Below are 19,907 nucleotides of genomic sequence, written 5' to 3' on the forward strand. Positions count from 1 at the left end.
TTTTTCAAAAAACTACCTACATGCAGAATAATTTCAAAATATTTCAGAAAATGTCTGAAATTTAAATATTTAGAAACTATTAAATATAAATTTGTATTACAATTATTTGTTCTAAAACGTATAATAATCAATATTATAAGTATAAAGTTTATTTTATTTTAGTTAAGATTTTGTGGAAATAAACATAAAATTCATAAAATATAAACATAAATTCAATTGCAAACATATATATGGAATTATTTAAGTTCGATATATTGTTTCTTATATGTCAAAAGCATGTAAATTATCTTATGTCTTCAAACGTAAGATATAAAATAAACATTGTTTTTTTACATTTAATATTAGTTGATAATTATATAACAATGTTTTACATTCAGTTTGGATTCTGAATTAAAATACTAATATCTCAAAATAGTAATTATTCTTACATTTTATATTTAAAATATAAGTTTCCATTCCTTATTGAAATTCGAAACTTAATTCTAAAATGATAATGTAATTACTAATTACTTTTATAGATTGATGTAATCTAAAAAAAAGTCATTATAGTAAAACATCAACATACAATATGTCATATTTAATTAGTTTAACGAATATATATTTATCCAAGATTCTGAAAATAATTGCATTATTTATTTTAAAACAATTTGCTTGTTTCGATGATACCAGCAGTGCAATTGTGTTAAACGATCAAATTTACAAAATGCAACCACCACATGGAGTTTCTTCCATTCAAATATGCTGTAAATCTACTTATTATTAAGACGTTTGCGATAGAGTTTGGCAACGTTTTAATGTTAATTAATTGTTTACGATACTTTATAAATTAATTATAATTTTGATATAGCTTTCCTCTTTATTGAAACTTTAAGCAAAATTTAATAATCTTGAAATTTACATCAACTGGTCATGGATAATGAGTTCATAGATAAAACGTAAATACTCTATAATTATGTTATATTATTTATAGATGTGATAACAAATTATGGCGATTAAAGGAGTTTTATCGAGTATTTTATTAGATCTTTATGAGCATAATAATGAATTTCGCGAATATTAAGAATGCGAATTATTTTGTTGAATTCAATAAGAAATATTATTATCTTTACGAGATGAAATTTCGTAGAATAAATATTTATATACAGCATTGATATTTCGAGTGTAGTAGATATCTATTTGTATATAATCTGATTATTTTAAAATACCAACTGATTTAAATATCTGACATTTCTATTCGAGACTTTGTTTAAAATCTTTAAATATATTTAGAAATGAATTAAGATTGATTTGACATTTTTCAATTGAAAGCAGAGAAATTTTTAAAACGAAACGAGAAGAATTGAAGATATTTATAATTAAAAATCTAATACTAAAATATCCCATACCTTGTCACAATAATATTTGAAACAAGATATATTAAAAGTTTAACGCGATTATCTGTACCTCGTTGCAGCATTTTTTCTAGATTAAAAAAAGACTTAGTTCAGATTAAGTCAGTAAAGGAAGTACAAAAGAAATAGAAAAGAAAAAACAAAAATGACATATATATGTGTACTAAGCAATATTTTCCTTAATCTCAGAAAATACATTAATTATATATTTGTCCAATTTATTTTTTAAAATTTCACTTTCGATAAAACGTATTCGTATAAAAATCCATTTTACATAATTTATACAAAATTGTGAAAAAAATGTTATAATTGATTAAAAATAAGAGAAAAAAAATAGTGAGGAAACAATGCAAGGAAAAAAAGATGGAGGAAATTAACTGAACAGAAAGAGAGAAAAACTGACAAAGTTGGCGAATGGCTAGGATATTCCATATGAAAGAAAGTACGAATGTTATTAACACTATGCATCATATGCCTATACCAGATAGAAATATAAAAACTTTTTATTGCTTTAAAGATAAATCAACAGAATACTGAAACTTAATTTTCATTAATCATAACTTTTGATTTTTCGATTAAATTTTGTGCAACAATCTTATGAATAATAATATTGACAATTCTTATATTGAAAATCGCAAAAATTACTTTTTCTTTTTAATATTGATAATTACCGATATTTTTAAATTTTGGGAATATTTTAGTTAATTAAATAATTTTATAATGTAAGAAGACATGCAATATAATGATTTTTTTAATTAAAAGAAGCAAATCTCGTTAAACAAGTAATATAAATATATTATAATTACACAGGTAGATGTGTCATAGATAGAAATAAATAATACAGGCAAATTATGATATTTAAATTATGATATTTAATATATGAAATTGAATTTCAATCTATGTAATTTCTAATATATATTTTTGTACTTTTAAATATATTTTATATTTGTTAAATATATTACATATTTAATTATTAATATTTTTATCTTCTTTTTTTTCTCATTTTTTCCAAGAAATTTCTTTTTCATGGATTTCTTAACTAATATTTTTTGCAAGTTTCTCATTTTGAAAGATTTATATTAGAGATATTTTCAAAATATATACGATATTTTTTAACATTATTTATACTATTATATGTTCTTTTAAATTGTTGACGATTGTACAATTTATCGATAAATTAAATAATAATAAATTCAACAAATCTCTGGGATCAATGCCATATGTGAATGTCGAAAACTCTAACTCATTAATAGAAACACAGAATGTGCAAGGAGGTATTCGTAACGTCACAAACAGGAAAAGCAACATTAAAAAGGACACTTATCTTCTGCAATGAATGCTGCAATTTTTAGTGTGTTTTTTATTATTTTTTATTTTATAAAAAATTGAAGCACTGTATTTTTATTATTTGAAATATCTCGGTTCTTTTTAATAAGCGATTACATAATATATTATACCGGATAACATTATCTGATATATTTCGCTTGTTTTTGGAAATATTATAAAATGTTTCAAATAAAAGTTATGTGATTTCGAGGGAATCAATCAGACATCCTGTACTGATTTATTTTTTTATACATAGAAGCATAAAGGATTTATAAAAAGAAACATATCTATATATTTTTTGATATCCCAATTTATGTATTATGTCCTAGCTTTCTCTATAAAAAAGGACTAAGCTGTATATATATATATATATATATATATATATATATATATATATATATATATTAGTTGTGTTTTTAATAAGTTATAATCAATTTAAATTTAGATGAAGTAAAATAGGGAACAGAGAGTAATTGTATAACTAAACTAATCTTCTAAAGTAGATTAAGACAATGATTGGATAAAATGAAACTGTTAAAACAAGTAGATAAAGATTAAAATTATTTTTTAAATATATTTTAATTATTCTCAGTTATATCTATTTATTTGATCAATAAGTTATGTCTATTTTTATGAATTTTGTCATTTCAATATACTTAATCTCTAACTACTTAACGTATGTGTGTAATTAACAATTATAAAAATATAAAAAATTGCAGCTAGTTATATTTTTCTTCCAATTCAATAATGTAACAAGTATATAATACATTTTATTAATCTTCTAGTACCTATTTATACAGTTTATTGAATTTCCTTTTTTAATAATAGCCAACAATCTCTAATTTATAATTGAAATAAAATGAATATAGGGACTTAATGATAGTGTATAAATTTTCTAAACTCAAAATGGAATGTTCGAGTTCGTTGAAGAAAATATAATTGAACCGAATGACATGAGAAAGATTTCAAGTTTAAGCACTTTGCACTTGGAGGAGAAATTCGATTCATGACAAATTCAAATCTTTCGTATCTTCTCATGAGTAATTCATAGCGTGTTCCTGAATTATAAACTTCTGTTACGAATTCCCGAGATCCAGTTGAAAATGAATTTAATTCTATTTTTGAGGACATTAATTGTTAGCACGCGAGCTGAAATATTAATTTGATTTAAAACGAAAGTCGCCTTTTTATCTCTATTTCAGATGCATCTACTTATTTTATATTTTTTAAGAAAGATTAAAATAAACGATGCATCTAAGAGCTTCTTTCATATTATCCAGTTTTCATCGATTGAAAATGAACGATCAATCGATGATCGATCGGTGCAATATTTCGTTTCTCAAGCTGCTAAGTAATTGAGTAATGTTAAAAAAAAATTTGTACTAAAAAAAGAAAATATTACCATCAATTTTTAGTAATTATTATGTTACGTTAGTACAGCATGAGATGTAATCTCAAAATGGGTTTATTTCATTTTAATATGTAATTTTATTAGATATGATATTTTCTATTAATTGAATTTATTATATATATCCAATATATAATGTCTTTGAAGATGATCTGATCTATTAATAAAATTGGTAAGATAAAGGATTAATTGCTCATTGAATTTCGAAATTTTTCCTTTCATATATTTTTAAATCCTTATGTATTATCGTTTCATTGATTATATATCAAGAAACTTTATCGATAAAGCCTTAATGTCTTAGACTGAACCGGTTATAAAATGTTAGAATTCCTGGCTATATCTCACAATTGAATCCATATTGATTTTATGATAATGTTATATAAAAAATAAATAAACAAAAAATAAAATAGCAATATAACGTATAAATAAAGCAAGCATTATACCGATCGATAATTGATCGATATTCGTTTACAATCTGATCTGAACAATGTAAAAAAAAAATATTAATAAAGTTATAAATATTTATTGTACTTTTAAATTTCGGATTGAAAATTTTTAATAAAATCATTATTATTTAGCAGAGAAATAATTATTATAAAGAGGAAAAAAAAATTGGAAAAAATGATGATTCGAAATAATGAAAAATGATGCAACTTGTACGTCAGTTTGAATTAGTTAAGATGCTGGTTGATAGGAATTATCTGGAACATCGTCGACAAGCTGGGACAGATGATCTTCCACTGGTTTCTCTACGAGGTAAATGTAAATTTAGGTAAGTCACTTTGGAAGTTGGTATACGGGGTGTACGCGGGGTATGGCAGCTTACGCGACCGCAGTAGTGCAACGTAGAACAAAACGGCTCAGTTCTGATATCTAGCTCTCGACTGTGTTGCGCTATCCACTTCGAAAGTTAGCTAATTTCGCTTTAGACCGTGTTCCATGTTTGTGTCTACCCGGTCACGCTAAAAGTTTCTTACTCACTTCTTTAAAGATCGATGTAGTCATACGTTCATGAATGTAGATTGATAACTATATATTAATATACTGTGATATTTGTTCGTACGTTTCATATTTACACTTGTATATATCATGTATATAAAAATCATTTATAAAATGTACAAAAAAAAATATTTATTATATAAATACTTTTATGAAAGGTATAATTTTTTGAATTTTAAGTGTTAATAAATAAAATAAATTGAAAAAGATTCACTCATTTATGTCTGAAATATTTGTTCATCTTTTTAACGATTTTAATACAAAGAAAAGAAGATTCTGATTTCAAATGTCTTTTGATTGTCGTTCAAAAGATTCTGAGAATACTATATAGAACTTTATTTATATATAAATCTATCGAAGCAGGAATAAAATTTTATCTAATTCCAGTTATGATTGTTCAATTGATAGTTTACGTTGATATAAAAAGATTTGAATGAGATAATTTTATATCTGTTTATAAATATAATATATATTTTTAACTTATAAATATTATATAATAAAACTTGTATTCATACAAATGGTATGATGCTTAGCACTTTAAATAATGGAAGCTCAGTTTATGTATTTAGACATTATATAAAATTTTATTGTATCTTAAAATTTCATTGTATTCTTAATCTTTAAATAATTGTAAAATTGATCTCGATTATTTATTTCTTTTAATAAATTTTATGCTCATCATGTTCACTATCAAATATTACAGGGATATATTTTAATTTATCTTCTACTTTAGATAACAAGCACGTACTTACTGAATAAGTTATTTCGACTTTGGTAGTACTTAAAACTTTCTTATCTTATCGTTTTCATTACTGATAGTACCAGTGTGAATTCCTTGTAAGATAATGCTCGGTTATTTTTTAATTAATATCTAATTTTAATGAAATATACACGTTATATTCGTATATAATTTTATAAATGTTTTAATTTAAATTCATTTTCTATCTTCAAAGTCATTTCAAGGTCATAGTTTCATAACTCGACATTGACTAAAACGTCGTAAAATAAAATGGGAGACAGAGAAGGCGATAAATAATTTTTACAATAATCTCAAAACAAACTTTTTTTATTGTAAACATATTTTTTTCTCTGTTAATTTTTTTTTATTTGCAATATAATGAAAAAAATATATAAATAATACTTATACACGTACAAGCCTTTTGCAAATTAATCAAATGTCTTACATTGAAAAATGTCATTAAGAATATTCTCAATTTTCATAATATTATATGTCAATTCTATGCAATTTGTCATAAATATATGAACTTTTTCAAAATTTATATTTAAACTTTATATTAATTAATATTTTCATGTATAAAATTCTGATATTAGCACCACGTAGATAATAATACCGTGAATCAGTGAAACAGAGTAATCTTCTCGATATCTCTAGTTAACACCGAATCGCCCCATTGAGTTAGCTAATTTCGCCTTAGGTGTTGCAGCTAGTATTTACAGCATTGGTCCAAATTATTTCAATTCTCTAAGGTATTATGAATATATTGTATATTGTATATCGTACCAATAGATAAAACAATACAATACGAATATATTCCTTTTATGAATTTTCAATTAATTAATATCTCTACTTTTATAAAATACCATCAAAAGTGTTAATGAACTCTTTATTCTTGGATGATTTCTACGAAATGAAGATAGTCAAAAACAATTTTATCTATATTTCTTTTCTATTTGAAATAATAAATCACACTCATGTTATATTATTTCAAAACTTGTATCAATCGATTATTGCGTTAAATCTCGGAGATTGATCCCTTTTTGAATTAAATCCACGTATTTACACGTTACAAAATAAAATATTGGATATCTTATTATTTTTAAGCCAAATTATTGCTTACGATTACTTAAAAATTACAATTCATAAATTAACAACTGATTTGATACTGCAATTTAAAAGAAGCACCGAAAAAATCTTACTTCTAAAACCTTATTTTAAAAAGTAACCCAAAAAAGGTTAAGATAAGCATACGAATGATTCAATATCTCGAACAAAAGCTCGAAGAAAATTTCGTGTTCATCGTTGAAAGCAGACTATAAAACGTTAAACCAGTTAAACTCGTAAAATCCTAGACTTAACACGGATTACGGTGTATCTATTATATCCGTACTTGTATCACGATAAATGACGTCGATAATGGTGAAAGCTTGTCCCGGCTTTGATATTTATTACACGCCGTGATGTTAGTTGTCTTCCTGCAAATCCTGAGAACCGATGAGCAAATATATACGTATATTTTAGTTGACTTTTTGCTCTCGGACGATCGTCCGGGGACGCATGTTGTCAAATATTCCGGGTAGCGCCCCTCGAGGCCTGTTTCTCTTCGAGACTTGACTTTGGATTCATCTCTCGACCGCCTTGTTTCCTTCCATCCCCGAAGAAGAACTTTCGCGACAGCCATCCTCAACTGTGGCGACAGCTCTTTTGATCGGGCGAGACTGGATATTTGAAATATATCGAATAATTTGCTATAAGATTCGACTGTGTTAAATAACACGGTAAGTATTGTTCACGGGATAAATGGACTTGGTGGAGAGGTCGGATGGTGTTTAATATGCATAGGGTAGATAATTAGATGCGATATGATTTCATCCGTGAAGGTATGAAAGGCAGATGTTACAAAAGAGAAAATGGAAAAAGTGGTGTTTTTTTTCTTTTTATCAATTTTATTTGGAATTGGGGGAAAAAGATTCGCGAGAGGAAAGATAAAAAGATGATTATTTATATTACAAGGATAAAACCGTCTTTTTAATGATTTTTTTTCATATGGAATATATTTTTTTCAATTGTCAAAGTCTGTGTAATATTGTGAAGATTTTATTTGACGATCGTTTTTTATTAAAAAGTTATTAGCTTATTTTTATAATCAATCTCGATAAACATAAAAAAATCTAGAAATTAAATAAATTTTTGTTTGGCATCAATTAATTTATGTTGATTTAAAATTTAATTTCATCTCAAGTGGTATTTTTTTTAAAAATATTTATCAAAAAATATAATATATTATGCAAATTGCGATGGAAATTAGTTTTAATTTGTGTCGACGTATTTTTCATATTTTAAATATTCATATAATTTAAATGTATTAAGTTAAATGAATTTTTTTAAATATTATGATTCGAAACTGTTGTTGCGTGATTTTTTTTTGCATAAGAAAGTTATCGATTATTTATTGATTTAAATGATCACATTAAAAAAATTAATTAAAATAGTTGAAATTTGCAACGTATCGAAATCTTGAAGCTCAGAGAGAAAAGAAATATTTTGAATATCAACCTCATCAATTTCATATGTTTCTTTTTCATAAGAATTTCCTTTTTTCATTGATTATAATATTTATTACCATTCTTAATTATTGTATACAATATTACATTAAATTTAATAAATTTAATAAAAAAGATATCAAAGATGAATTTATGGAGATCGTTTTATTTTCTCAATTGACATTTTTCTTCTAATAGATATATTTATTATTATAAAATTGTTTCTTTTCCAAAAACGAAAGCTATAGATTAAAAATAGTGACAAAAAACCTAATAAAATAGTCAAACTATTAAAAAATTATAAATAATGTCATTTATTTAACAAAGGCTATAATGATATTCCATATTTCAGAAAATCAATTTGTTTTATTAAATTGATTCCTCCACAACAAAGAACAATAATGATAATCCATTGTCCTTTATTTTATAATCAACTTCGTCGTCATTAATTTGTTACTGTGACTATGCAACGTTACGAACATCCATCGTGTATAAGTGTATTTAATTGAATCCAGCCAAGTCAATTTTCACATGTATCATATTGAAGTGAACAGACACGTTTAGTCAAGATGCCAATAAGTCGTTTTGTCTTTGTGGTTTCATCCGTCACGTATCGTGCAAGTGGCAAACGACCGGTTTTGCGATCATTGAACATAAAACTGATAGACTTTCTCACAATGGACGAAACGATCGAACGTGCTGTAATTTTTTTAAATTAATATATTTTTAAGCTTTGAATTCGATAGAATTTGAATAAATATTTACAAAATATCATTTTTCGATCTCCATGATTTTTTTTGTGTTATTAAGATCACATTGAACGAAGTGTTGTGAAGGCTTTACTTGACGATCGTTGTTTATTAAAAAATTATTAATTTGTATCTAATATAATCTAAATTTATATCAAGATTTTGATTTGTAATATAATGTTTATTTTTTTCGACAATTTTTCTTTTTATTTTCGAATAAAAGGAGATATCGAATGAAAGTTGGTATTATGAGAACAATTCATGATTAGATTATTGAGATTAATGTTTTTCTTAAGTTTTATAATTTTCAAAAATAAGATCGGAAACAAATTCCTAAATAAAAAGTAAATTAAAGTAATTGTTTAAATAAAATTTTTATTTTATTTTATTTTTTATTTCTTTTTTTCGTTTTAAACGATACTGTTTGAATAATATAATGTATTATTAATGTAAATAATTAATGTAATATATGTATTATTTTCGAATTTTTATTCCAAATAAAACGATTCTGTCAAAAAATCTTTTAATAAACACTGAAATTACAAAATTTGTTTTATTATCATAACACTTGAATATTTCTTCTTGATTTTCAAATAGTTGACTATCGAGATCTTATAAATATTTAATCACAATTGTTATAGGATTGATAATTTTCATAATTTTAATAATGGTGAAAAGACCATACCTTCGAAGCTTTTCGAACTCGAAAATTGAAGTTGTTATACGGCATAAGACGTAGCGAAGTTTGAAATTTAAATCGGCTTGAAATTACAAGAGCTACTTATGATAAAGATAAAATAAAAATAATCCTTTGGCAAGAGTTTAGAATTTATGTAAATGTAGATTTTGTGCTGGGATCCATATGGCTGGAAAGGGTGAATATAATAACGAATAATATTAATAAAGTTCGAAATAGAAGAGAATTACATTATACAATGTATACACAATTATATAAGACGAACGTTATATTATATTTATTTAGGATTAATAGAAACTTCATCATTTGAAACTTCATCAATTTGTGTATTTTTGTGTTTTCTTGAAAAATAACGGAAGGATAATTAAACCGGCCGATTTTGTGAAAATATTTGTCGAATACGTGCTCGTTACGTGAATAAGGATCGCGATGATAAATGAAAGATATAAAAATTATGCAAGTTAATTGACTATAAATGGTTTTAAAAATACAGAGATACGGAGAATTATCTCGATGCGAAAATTAAGTTCACGTTTTGTTACATTAATATGCGCAAGTTTGTAAAATACATCATCATCTACAACGTGCTGAAACATAATTTTCCATGGTTTAAGATCCGTGGATAATCTTCACCGAAAGCACAAAGAAGAAAAAGTTGGGTAGGGGATGAAGCTAACAGCTTAATGCAAAATATCGCGGATAGAGACTACAGAAATATTTTCATAAAAGATTTTCTTCAACATTCCCTTTATTATTCCCCCTTTTTTATTTTGACCCCCTTGCACAAGAATATAAAACCTTTTAACGTCTGCATTTCACGTAGGTGTTCTTAATTCTCCACGAGAAAATGTTTTCTTGAAACGTTGAATTTTCATGGCGACATGTTTTTGCATACATACGTGTACGAGCCTCTCCTTCCTTCCCTCCAGAGGAGTTTAAGATACATTTATCATCGTGTATCATTTTTATTATTATACCTTCGTGTTTCTTTTTTTCGTCGGCTGCGTTCCTCCACGTTGACCACGTTTGGTTCCGTTACATCGCCCCCACATTTTATTACAGTTCCTCCACTTTTCGCCATTCCGTTTTATGCTGGTCATACATCACAGTAGTGTTGCAAACGCGGGGGCGCAATATGCGAATTGGATGCATCTCAGCTATCGATATAAACGTCATTCCATATCATTCGAATCGAGCCTTCCACTCACGATTGACATCTCTTCGTCAAATATTTCAAATCATTCGTCGTTAATCACATCAAATAGCGATGAAATGTTGATTTATGATTAATAAGCTTACGTCATAATTAATTCATATTTCTATATATGTATATATATGTATATTTCCATTATTTGTCATATATATAAAAATCAAAGTGCTATTTAAAAATACGAATCTTTGTCAAAATCGTAATATTTATTTTATTTTTATTTTATTTATTTTTTTCGTGCTTCTCTATCATTTGAAATATCGATGATATTAATCGTGAAAAAGAAATGGTTACACACATTTTTTTTTTTATTACATACAAAATATTAATATATTCACGAGATATTTTTGAAAAGTCAGTTTTAGAGGCTAAAAGAAACACAAAAATTAATATAGATTTCTGTTAGATAAAGTGAGATGGAGAACGAGATCGCTCTATTTTTCACCATCATACACTGTTCCCTCTTCATTCTAACGTAAATTGCTCATAATTTAATAAATAAGCCTCAACTTACATTTTAGTATATCGCATTTTAACATAATAGTTTTATATCATCTTTCACAGAGTTGTTGCATCATGTATACGTTATCATTTTTGTGAAGGGTCAATTCGTATGAGGATGATCTTTGGAACGTGTTGAGGCGAGAATCGAGTTGCTGGCAAAGCTGCAAACGATAGAATAGGTAAATGATAAATATTTTAATACATACTCGACGAAATGAACTCTTAAGTTAGGTACAGGTCAGGTTTCAGGTTACTCGATGGTCGCTAAAAGTAAAAAAGTAAGCTCTTTCGTTGAGAATTTGTTTTGTTTCTAAGATTATAAGGAATTCCGCGATTATTTATATGTTTGTAGCAATCATTTTAATATTAACAACAATGATACTTGTAATTTTTTAAACGTATGCATATAATAATAATTGATGTCAATTCGATAAAAAAATAAATAATGATTTCTACGATGGAATGGAACAAAAATGTCGAATAAATTATAGTTTACAAAGAACTCCTATGAAAGCAGAAAAATAAATCTGAATATTGGAATAAAATTTGGATCTATAAATCACGAATCTATTCTATTTAAATAATTATAATTAGTTTGATCTCTTAAAGGATAAGTTAAGTATAGTAAAAATTAAAATGCTAAAAGCTCTTTAGAGAAAAATTCATTTTCTCGGTTAAAGTAGGTATATTACGCTTTTAGATTCGTGAAACTATCATTCGACATGCAAACAGAGTATAAAGTTTTTTTAAAATGTTGAAATATTTTAATCGCGGGTAATATTTCATGTAAAAATATAATTTGTTTTTGCTACTCGTTTTTTAATTTACAATTTCAATAAAACGAATATTAAGTATAATAATAGATATATTTGTAATTATTATTGTTTTATTTAATTAATCATAAAACGTGTAATTTTGATCGCATTCGTAGAAATTTTAATTATACAAATTTTTCATGTGAAATAATATTTTCTTTTTGATTTGTATTCTGAAAATTTTTTAGATAGATAAGATAAAGTAAAATAAACGAAATAATAATAATAATAATAAATAATAATTTCAATGGATAAAAATATGATAAAAAGTTAAAGTTGTGAGAAAATTTTGAACAAAAACATAAATTTACATATTATTTACAAGAATTTCAAATGTAGATTACAAGAAGACAATAGATAAAAATGAAATTTGTGTTATTTTCAATTATTTATTTATAAAATTATTCATTAGCATTTTCAAAATTTTGCTATATTGCTTTAGTACAAATAAAATATTTACATATACAAGACATTTTCCCAGATGTATTATTTTTATATTAATAAATTTTATTATTTAAAAATTTTTATTGAAACACTATTTTTTTTTTAAATCTCTAATATCGTTTAATACTATCCTGTGGCTCCCTCTTTCATTAATCTTTCAATCATTACAGAGAAAGAGAGATAGAGAGAGAGAGAAAGAGAAAGAGAAACAAAATGATTCAAAAGTTCAAATGAGAAATTGATTAAAAAGCACGATTTAAAAGCTCGATTCATATTTCATACAACAAGAGAGTTTGTTAAAATATATTCTTGTTGTGCTTTTCATTCGCTTGCCATCAACAAACACGCTTTTATGATCACGCGATTCTAGATGTAATTTTTTTCAAGAGGAGCCGTCCGGTATCTGCGTGACTTGGTTTCAACTATGTTATTCCAATAAAAATTGCAATCACGTACCTTCACTTGTATAGGCTTTCGTGACTTTTTATTTTTGAAGAAGCCAGATCGTAGATACAGTTAAATTGTTGCTTCATTAAATATAGTGATGAATTTAATAATTTAATTCAACACTGTAAGACACTAACACAACTGCAGAAAAGTAATTTTTTAGAAGATAAAAGAAACTTATTTTTTTATGATTCAATTATTATATCGGAAGAATTTAAGTATTTCTAAAATCAATGAAAATTTCAATTAAAATATTAACCATTTTGTATTTCTTTTAAACCAGAAATATTTTTTCTAATAATTGTTAATTTAACCTTGTTAATGAAACTTTTTATTTAAATTTCTTGTGATTGTGTTACTTTTCAGATGTTTTTTTGCATTTTAATTTTATTATTTAAATTTTTCTCTATATCAATTTTTACTATTTAGATCGAATTAACACCAAATAATTGAATAATAAATGCATTTTAAAATATACATTTTATATATTAATTATACATGTGTAAAAGATGAAACGAGAAGAGAATAGAATGCGATGGCAGTGTGACGAAGACAGAAGACGGTTTCTCTCTTTTCATTTCATCTAACTATTTTTAATTTTCTATATCATTTTTTGAGTTTTTTTTTAGCTTTCTTTTAGCAAGATCGATCTCTCAAAAGATTATTTTATAAATATATCAATATCGTAATTGTAGAAACAAGGAAATTTTTCAAGATCGACTTTCACTAAAAATCGAAAATATTCATCGTTTTTGATTTATTTTCACACAGGAGAAATCATTTTTCTCCCCAGTTTATATTATCCATTCCCCGGCATCCTGTAAATTCGAAATCTTTTTTAGCAAGCAATTTCCATGTTCATTCAATCGTAAAGCAAAACCTTCCCCTCGAATACCGATTCCACTCTTTTCCCATCAAATATCGTGCGGCGAAAAATCTCACGAAATTCGCGACACACCGAACGAATAAGGAATATATATATATATAGATATTCGTGACGAAAACATGGAAGTAACGCAAGTTCTTGGTATGTAATTTGTGGATGAAAGCAAGAATATATCCCGTCTGCGACTATACATTACCATATCTATATCATTTTCTGACGCGACGCCCAACTATCCTGTTTCACTTATTTTCCTCTTTCCTCTTTTTTTTGTTTTTCTTTCTTTCTTTTCTTCCTTTTTTTTTTTCGTTATAATTCGACGACGAGAATTCTGAGCTCGACGTGGATTCCTATTGTGCCCCCGGCTGCACCGTTATTTTTTCTCCCGTCCTTTTTTTATCTCGAGCTCTTAATTTATCGAGGGCATTGACGTGGGAGTCGGAGGAGTGTAAAATCACTCAACGTGATGCGATGCTATTACCTGAGGGGCCGCCGCCTTTCCAAGAGTGGAAGCGGAAAAGTAGTGATGCATACACAACGGTGTTATATCCATGGCGCGTATACGTATAGCAGCCTTCGTCGTGGTCGATTTCTTGGTCGATGCCGAAAGACAAGGGATTCCACCCTCGTGTAATCTTAGACGATGAGAAACTGAATAATTAACGTTGTCGGGCCGTGATGAGGGAAAGTGGCGATGGATAGTTTAATGGTTTATAGTTTGTCGAGCGTAGAAAACGTTGGTTGAATTTCTTTTAGATATTTATGGTAAAAATATCGGTGTACGCGTATGTTTTTACTTACACGTTTTCTTTTGGAGTTATTATTAATTGATGGAAAATTATAATGAAAAGAATTATTTGATATTATATCATAAAATTATTGTATATTTATTTGTATTATTAAATTGTACATATTAATATCAAATATATATATAATTAATTTTTTTTAATATTATGTTATTATAATAATAATAATGTCTATCGTTTATTTTGCCATTTCGAGTAATATTTTTTTTTAGATTGATATTTATAGCGTCGTATTCTAAGGAAAATTTTATGGCTTTATAGAATAACAATAAACGTTGATTTTTCTCCTTTTCTTATTTCTTTCTTGCCTTGCAACGGCAAGAAAATTCTCAAAATTCGTAGGAAGAGAAAGCAAAGGATTCGTTTGCACGTATACCGTGTGTAATTAAACTCTCTTGTGTCTCCACCGTCTGAAACTTCAGTGAAAAGGTACATGTTTCTGGAAGTTTCATTTCATCTCCAAGTTGTTTCATATCTGACCTTTTCTTTTTAACGAAACAGACTTATCTTGTGCTCTTGCATATTTCTTTTCCTGATTTGATTTTTTCTTGGGTTAAATTTCGAATTAAATAATACAGCCAGAAAAATGATGATACGTTCATTACGATTGTAATGAAAAAGTTAAAGAAAATCAAAAAGGGGAAAGTTGATCACATGTAATTTATATATTAACTCACAAAATTATGTATTAGATTTTTTTATTAATAAAAGAAATTGTGTTTACAACGCTTGATCAAAAAATTAGAAGGACATTTAACGAATTGAACTATGTATTATAATTAAATAACGATATGTAATGATTGGATATTCTGATTTTTCCAAATATTCAGAATTTGTTTTCTAAATCAACAAATGTCATAATTTGTATCGAAAATAATAAGACAATAAGTCGATGATCACAATAACTATCACGTAAGAAACCAATGTACAAACCAATAACAACGATCGAAGAATCGGATGTATCTATTACTCGATTGCCAGATCCCTTTAATCCCAAGAATTTCAGAATCTGAATGGTCTCAGGTGATCGTTTGACGTCAATGATGATATCACGACCTCTGCGGTCATCAAATTTCTTGTTTCTAAATCTTTGAATAACTGTAGTGCCTACGTGATCACATGTTCCAGGAAATAGCATTATCTTCGGGATTGCAGGATACAAATATCTTTAGGGACTTGGTGTCTTTGGACCCCAGGGAATTCTGATATTTCTGGACCATAGCTGATTCTATCTTCTAATTGAACTTGGACTTTATACCAAGGGATATTAGTAAGCATGAAACTTAGTGTTTGTTACATTCATATCCATTTCTTTCTTCCCACCGCATTTCAGTGACCCATTGTATCGCGAAATTATGATTTTTTGAGTCTCATTAAATCCTATCCAATGCTTTTCATCGATTCTATTCGCATTATGTCACAATATAAGTCTAATATAAGTCTAATAGAGACTTGAGTTTCTGCGACGAAAATGAGATTCATCTTATAAAAGACGCGTAAATTAATATTTTTATTTTATTTTATGCGATTGTACGCAAAATGATAAAACACAATTTATGAAAAAATACACATATTTTCATTTAAAGAATTATGTTGTTGTAATATAAAACGCGTGAAAAGAAAAATATGGGTGTGGAAATGTACTATGACTTTGATTTATTAATTTTTATTCTTTGGAATTTTTCTCTAATTATAATTACAAAGTTTATACACACGAGTTTTTCCGCAACGTGACTCATCTCATAAATATCAAACGCGATAAACAAATTTCCTTTGCATTATTTCAACACGTTCCACGTGCACTCGATATTTCATTCTGACATTTAACAAGCAATTCACCATTAAATCCAAACGTTACATCCTAATAAAAATTCCAAACGTGTTTTTTTGCGCACTTATTATATATCATTTACGATGCTTAAAAAATGGTAAGGTGCTCACGTTTCACGAGCGCATCTTAACCATGCCTTATCTCCAATAGGGATTTCCGTAATGCGGAAAATAGAACCCAAGAGGCCCGTAACCGTTCCCCTTTCGAAAATGATTTTATCGATCATTTGCGATCCTTTCGACATTATTTACATCTCGAACACGTTTCTTCGCGCTTTCTCAGCGAGTATTTTGAAAAAATATCTCATCTTTTCGACATCTTTCCGATATTTTTCAATCTTAAAAAATTACAAAATTTGCACAAACATTGTCTATAATTGTACCAGCTTCAGCTGTTGACTCTATTCTCATTGTCTTTTATATAAAAATTTCTACGTTATTTTTATTTCTGTTTCAAAGAGTTGAACCGCCTCTCGTGCATTATCCTTTGCTCCACGTGTGTTAAATCGCGGCCGCCGGCGCATAAATTGATTTGCACCACTTGCGGCAATAATAGCTGCGCGAACGAGGCAAGAAGGCGAGCTATATTCGTCGAATCGTAAAAAGAAATTATGCCAGGGCGTATTAATGGCGATGATCTATGAAAGAACGGCACGAATTTGCACGAGGCACGAAAGCCTCGAGTCCAATCGCGAAATTGTAACGCGGACATCGATATCGGGCGTGCTTCGCAGCGCGATGTTATTATCGATTATCTGTATGTTTATAATACGCGGGCACGATTTGTAATATTGCCTACATCTCGTTATTACGTGTATACGGTTACGGTGTACGATTTGATGTAAGCTCTTTATTGGTTGTTAACGCGCTTTGTTTGTTTAATTCCTACGAAATAATACTATTCGCTATTGATTTATGATAAATGATTTACTTCAAATGTCGAAATGCAAATAACTTGTATTTACTCGCTCGAATCGGATTAATCGTTTTTTAAATTGTTTGCCAAATGTGCAACGTGTGCTGCTTATGTAAGTAATCAAAGTGATCAAACGTGTCGTTTATACGACGAAATCGAAAATTATAATTTTACATATCATTCCATTGCGAAGTTTCGAAAAGAACAAAATCTTGGAAAATATTAATACTACTTTTTCATTTTTCCATTGCGTTAATCCATCAGAGGGAAGGGACACGATTTGTCAGTGGTTTCTCTCGTTTCAATTGTACGAGGTGGTCCGATGTGTCAAGTCGAAGGCGTTGATCGATTCCACGGGGATTCAAGTGAATTCGCAAATGGAACGAGGACGAATCGATTGACTCGACCTCTGTCTGTTCGCCTGACTAACGGCTTCGAAAACGAGTCAACCGATGGACCGGATGCACATGCATCTTCGTTCGTGTAAACGTGTCTCCCCCTACATGAATTTATTCGGATAAAAACGACCACGATGCATACCTGCAATTAGAAAACCGCTCTCTTTTGAAATCTTTCTCCTTTTCCCCGTTCTCCCCATTTATCTCGTTCGATCACAATAAACAGGATCACGCTCTTAAAAAACGCGACGATCCGTCTTATTAAACCGGTTGTCTCCAAATAATTCGAAAACGAGCCGCAACTTCTTCCCTTCCCTCCACTACGCTTCTCGTTTCACTGGCGGAATCACGAGGAACGATATGTTAATGCGATTGTTCCCCAGTTATTCTGCTTGGCTCACAGGTGAGCCAGCTTGCGGGGAAAGAAATATGCCAGCAGGAAGTGACGGTGAGTAGCGAAACGGGGCAGAAGGGTGGAAAGGAGAAAAAAAATAGGAGGGTAGAAATGAGATAGAGGGTGGAAGCGGGGAGGGGATCGTTGGATGGGGAAGAGGAGATGGGAAAGGGAGGGAGGAGGGTGGAGGCGGGGAGAGGGGTAGATTTGACCCTGCTTGTGCACCTGGATAGGAGGCTGTAATCAATACCACAGAAAGCGCGCGCTGCGCCAGGCTCACCCCTTATCCGTCCTCCTACCGATACCTGAATAACAGCCAGTGTACAGGTTCTTTGACGAGCATCCCTCTTTCTCTCCAAATCCCTTTCCCCTTTTCAAGAGATAGATGCCACCAACTTAACCGCGACCTCGGCGAGAATTACACGTTGAACGGCGTCATCCTTGACAAATTCTTCGTCACGTTACATCATACGGATGCTTTAAAATTTTGTTTGTATTTGGAATTTCATCGCCCCTTACAAATTTTATTTTTTCTTTTACTTTTCCTTTCTCTTGGCGAAGAAAGGGATTTTGTTGTTTGGGACAAGGGTTCTGAAAATCTTTCTGAGAGCTATGATTATTTATAATATTTTCACCCTTGTTGCTTATCTTTCGTTTATGCGTTGTCTATTTAAAAGATTATTTTTGAATAATCTAAGAGTGGGGCATAAATAAAGTAATGATCGAAAATGATTGATATTCCGATTGAATGTGATCATGTGGTATTATTTAGTTTGTCACTGATCAGTCGTTAATCATAATAAATAATTAATCATCCGTCTATCCTGGATTTACGTCCAACTTTTACATGTAAATTGGAATAATAATTCATCCTTCACTTTGTTCGATGTGATATTGCAATTTCGAATACTTGTTTTAATTTATACAGTCATTTTTAGTCATCGGTCGTATTTAAATTTCCGATTACGTATTTAATCATTAGTTATGATTACCGGCCAGTCATTAATCATATCATTACAACTAATCATTAGTCGGTATTCATTATTCATCTTAATAAAAATTTCAATTATTAATCATTAATCATGATCACGCTATTTATTTATAATCATTAATCATCAGTTAATTTTATATATAATTCATAAAGTCATTAATCACTAGTCACAATTATGATTACAATTTGCCCAACTTTATCGCCGATGACTAATAATTAATAATTTTGCTAATGACACGTTTTCACTGACAATTCATTTCGTCCGTGTAAATAGTTATTAATGTATCGTAATTGAATAATCCCGAATATGATTATTTTCTTTATAATTATTCGTATGAATGTTATCCTTGAATGCCTTGTATAACTCTTTTCTTTCGGAAATTCGAGTGAGATAAAGGTGATAACAAATTTTCCACA

General features: G+C 28.3%; 1 long non-coding RNA gene across 1 annotated transcript in view; it reads left to right on the forward strand.

The window, feature by feature from the left end:
* The first annotated feature begins 6,958 nt into the window (after positions 1-6,958).
* Positions 6,959-19,907, forward strand: part of LOC133666203 (uncharacterized) — a 28,343-nt gene continuing 15,394 nt past the window's right edge. The window contains exon 1 of the long non-coding RNA XR_009830000.1: positions 6,959-7,641. This is a non-coding gene — a long non-coding RNA (uncharacterized LOC133666203). The remainder of the gene's footprint in view (positions 7,642-19,907) is intronic.

Source organism: Apis cerana, linkage group LG6, assembly GCF_029169275.1.
Source record: "Apis cerana isolate GH-2021 linkage group LG6, AcerK_1.0, whole genome shotgun sequence".
Lineage (NCBI taxonomy): Eukaryota > Metazoa > Arthropoda > Insecta > Hymenoptera > Apidae > Apis > Apis cerana.